Below are 4,318 nucleotides of genomic sequence, written 5' to 3'. Positions count from 1 at the left end.
TGTTTGTGCTTGGCAGCAGCTTGTGCGGGCTGTGCAATGGCTAAGAAAGGTCAGAAAAAATTTTAAAAAAAAATTGAAAAAACCGCAGATCTCACTGGGCTTATGGTCCATCGTGGACCACGTACTCAGTAGATGCGTAAAAATTTATTTATTCGCACCGTCTAAACGGCACTTGCCAAACGTAACTCACCCTAGCCTTGACCCATGGCTAGAATTGAAATCTGGCACTTTTAAATGAAACTGAGATATTAGGTTTTACAACTGTCGGATCTCTTCTACATTTACAATGAAAGCCTAAAGTATTTTTCTACGCTCGTCCACAAAATCTGGAACTGATCATGAAACGGTGACCGTTGATCGCAGATCGGACCTGTACGGTAAAACCCCGAGTCTGATTGCCTTTAAATTTTGCACGGCCCTTCATCGGGTCATGGGGTACCTATTCTATAAATTTCATAGCCAGAAGCCCATCAAAACCGCCTCAACAACCAAAATGGACCCATAGGGCCATCTAAATATCGGACTGTTGAGGGTCAAATATTGCATATCAGACCCAGTTACTGCCTGGATTTACGAACATAGTACGATTTAACAGCTTGATTTAATCATGTTTGTGATGCAGGGCGTATTCACGAGCCTGGACCAAAAAGGGTGCTTAAAGCATGGACTTAACGCTCTCAAAGCATGGGACGGACTCCAGAGACCCAAGATCGATAGAATTACATGTCAGAGATCAGAGAAAGTCCAGCCACTCATCTTAAACAGGCCTAAAAGATGTCCAAAATGCAAGATCATAGGGTTCCCACCATCTGATCAAGTCGAAACTTCATAGGTGGCCTGAGGACCATGAATTAACCGTACGCATCAAATTTCAGCCCTCAGATCCCAATAAAAGTGGCTCAACGGATAGATCAGCCACCAAAACAGTGATATGGGGCCCGCCTGCTATCTAGATGTGCTTAAAAATTAGTCTCAACGCGTTAAATGGGCTGACAATACGGATGGATGGAGCGGATTTCTCACGAACATCTCCGTAGGACCGCATGTGCATCATGTGTGCACGGTACATAAATGCACCAACCGTGCACGGAACTCCTCAAAGTCGGTCAGCGCACGCTGACCGACGTCTTCTTCTCCAAATCAAATACAGACAGCGTATTCACACCGTCCGCCGGTTCTGTGCAGTGGGGCTCAGTTTTCATCCAAAGCATCAATCTGGACCGTCCATTGAGTCTAGAGGGAGGGCGTGACCCTCACCTAGGTGGATTTTTCCAGAAAAATAACGTGGATCAGATTTCAACAGTCTAAACGCAGGATGGACGGCAGCGAGAAAAATCTGTGGACCACGTCAAAACTTAACAAAAACCAACCCATCTTGACTGAAATTCCGAGAGGAATTCAATGGACGGCTTGGATTGATCATTTGAAGCCTATTGTGGACCCCACCATCGGACAGCGTATGTGCGTAACGCCCTCTGTTTCGCAGCCGGACGCCGTCCGACTTTCGCGACGGGTTGTACGCCCTTGAGGGCGGTCGGACGGCTGATCTGAACCGTTCATCATGTAGGTGGGCCAAAAATCTCCCAGAGGACGCTGTCCTTTTGGAAAGAAGGCAAAGAAGAACAAGAACCAAGACGCGGAATCCCGGACTGCGTGAGGCACCTCACAGCAGAGGGACGTGCGTTCCAGGCTGCGGAGGGACTGTTTCCGCAGCCTAATCCTTTCAGGACTCCACAGCAGCGCCAGAGGGAGTTTTTGATCTTTAAAAAGGAAGGAGAAGGGAGAGAGAAAGGGTGCTCGGTTTTGGTTTTGTGCTCGGTTGAAGGAAGAGAAACGGAGAGGGAAAGGGAGCAAAAGTTTGTTGCTGGCACGTTGGCTGCTGGACGTCGGCAGGGGAGTGCTGGAGCAGAGGCCGTGGTCTTTTTAGCAAGAGGGCTGAACGTGAGAGAGAGAGAAAGAGAGGAGAAGTTTGTTTCTTCTTTTTCTACTTAAATTTCTGGCTATGTTTCCTTTCTTCCTTTTCTTTGGTTTATTTGTTTATTTTAGTCTATTCATGTGTGGCTAAACCTCTTAGCTAGGGATAAGGGGTGAAGCTTGTGGCGTGATGGGGTTGATCCTATGGCCTGGATGTATGTGACAAACTGACGTTGATTCTAGTGTGATTGAATGGAATGTTTTCAAGTTTTTTTTATGATTTATTGTGACTTAAATTACAATATATTTACAATGGCTTTGAGCATGTCCATTCCCTTATTGTGACTATGCAGTTGGGAAACTCTGTTGTCCACCATTGCCCCTTGGACATGGTTGGATGATGGAACTCTTCCTGACATTCATTCATCACTCAGATTGGCTGTGAATTGGGTTGATTTTGTTGTTTGCTTTGTCTCATGGGCATGGTCTTGTGATGGAATCCATTCTAATTCATATACCTTTCATCTCTTGAAACCCAGATCAAGTAAGTTCAGTTTAAATTCCATAATTCTTGATGCAGGCATAAGATCTCCCTGATCTCTACAAGTGGATCCTCTGAATCCCTAGTTTCCTTTCTCTGAATTCCTTAAGTTTTAGATAATTATTCCACAATTATTCCTTAAATTTACATTTGATTTTGATTACATCTTAGGCTAGTTCTATTTCTACCTAGTTTCAGATAACGTACAGGTATCAGTCCCTGTGGATTCGACCTCGGTCTTACCGAGTTTATTACTACATCACAACCCTATACTTGGGGAGTGAACAAGTTTTTGGCGCCGTTGCCGGGGACTGACGGTTACGATTTTTCTGAAATTAATTAGTTTTAGAATTAGGTTAGGATTAAGATTTTACTTACTTTAGGATAAAAGTTTTTATTTTATTTTATTCTATTGTTTTTTGAGCTTAACCTGTTTTCCTGTTTTGTAGGATCCTGACATAAGTTCTTAAATTGGTAATTCCTTCCTAATCTCTCTACTTTTTCCTATTTTTAGAATTAGGGTTTAAATTTTAGAAATTTTCTAATTCTAGTATCCTCCCTTCTGTAGGAAATAATTTATTTTTAGAAATTAGGTTATTTCTTTCCCTTTTTAGAAACTAACCTTTCTATTTTGTAGGCCTTTAAGATAGAAATTTCTAATTCGGTAAGCTCCTTCCCTACTTTCTATTTTTCAGTTCTCTTTTAGTAATTTACTTTCTAGTTTAGGACTTTCCTAATTTATTTTAGAAGTTTCCACTTTCTTTTAGAAATCAGTTTACTGTTATCTTCCCTTTAAAGGATTGTTTTTCTCTTTTTTAGAATCTAACTTATTTTTGTTTTATTTTGCAGGTCCTTAACTTAGGGGCTTCAATTTGGTAATTTCTTTCCAACTCTCTCTTTCTTTCTAGATTTTCTTTTCCTTTCTTAGGATTAGGTTTTTAATTGAGGGCTGCGAGTGTTTTCATGCCCAAGTGGGCCCGTGACAACACTCGACGTCTCTTGACTGAAGGAGGATTGGTTGAGGGATTAACTATCCATCGCAGGACTAGACACCGCTCGAAATTCCCTGAGTTAACTGAGGTTATGGCTGAAGACCAACCTCCTCTACTTCCACCCAGGGTGGAGGTGAAAATGAGGTGCAACAGGCACCCCCGCCTCGTACTTTACGAGATTATCTACAACCGGCAGGAGTGAGTATGCCATCATGCATGATTTTTCCTGAAAACACAGGACAAATGGACATCAAGCCAAGAGTTATCCAACTCCTTCCCAAATTCCATGGACTTGAATCAGAGAGTCCATATTTACATTTGAAAGAGTTCGATGAGATTATAGCTACATTATGTTTTCCTAATGTATCTGAGGATACAATTAGGCTGAAACTCTTTCCTTTTTCCTTAAAAGAGAAAGCTAAGACGTGGTTACATTCACTGCGTCCTAGATCCATTGGCACATGGAACGACATGCAGAGGGAATTCATAAAAAAATTCTTCCCACATCATAAAACGATTACCCTCAGAAAAGCGATCATGAACTTTGCCCAAAAGGAAGATGAAACATTCTTCCAATGTTGGGAAAGGTTCAAAGATTTGGTCAGTTCTTGCCCACAACACGGATTTGAAACGTGGCGCATTACAAATTTTTTTTACGATGGACTGACATCTTCCATGCACCAAATGGTCGAGACAATGTGTAATGGAGAGTTCATCAACAAAGATGTTGACGAGGTATGGGATTACCTCGATAGTCTCGCTGAAAAAATACAATCATGCGACTATTACCCAATGGCGAACACCACGTCTAGGCCGACTCAATTAAAGGAGAAAGGTGGATTATATCTCAAGTGTAAAGTGACTACGCTCA

General features: G+C 42.1%; 1 non-coding gene across 1 annotated transcript; it reads right to left on the bottom strand.

The window, feature by feature from the left end:
- Positions 1 to 3,966: 3,966 nt before the first annotated feature.
- On the bottom strand, positions 3,967 to 4,073 carry LOC131217753 (small nucleolar RNA R71). The gene has a single exon (XR_009157344.1). It is a non-coding gene; the product is annotated as a small nucleolar RNA R71 (small nucleolar RNA).
- Between the last annotated feature and the right edge of the window lie 245 nt (positions 4,074 to 4,318).

The sequence above is a fragment of the Magnolia sinica genome, chromosome 10, assembly GCF_029962835.1.
Source record: "Magnolia sinica isolate HGM2019 chromosome 10, MsV1, whole genome shotgun sequence".
In the NCBI taxonomy this organism is placed as follows: domain Eukaryota; kingdom Viridiplantae; phylum Streptophyta; class Magnoliopsida; order Magnoliales; family Magnoliaceae; genus Magnolia; species Magnolia sinica.
Note: the sequence above shows the minus strand (reverse complement) of the source record. Positions and strands in the feature narration are given on the sequence as shown.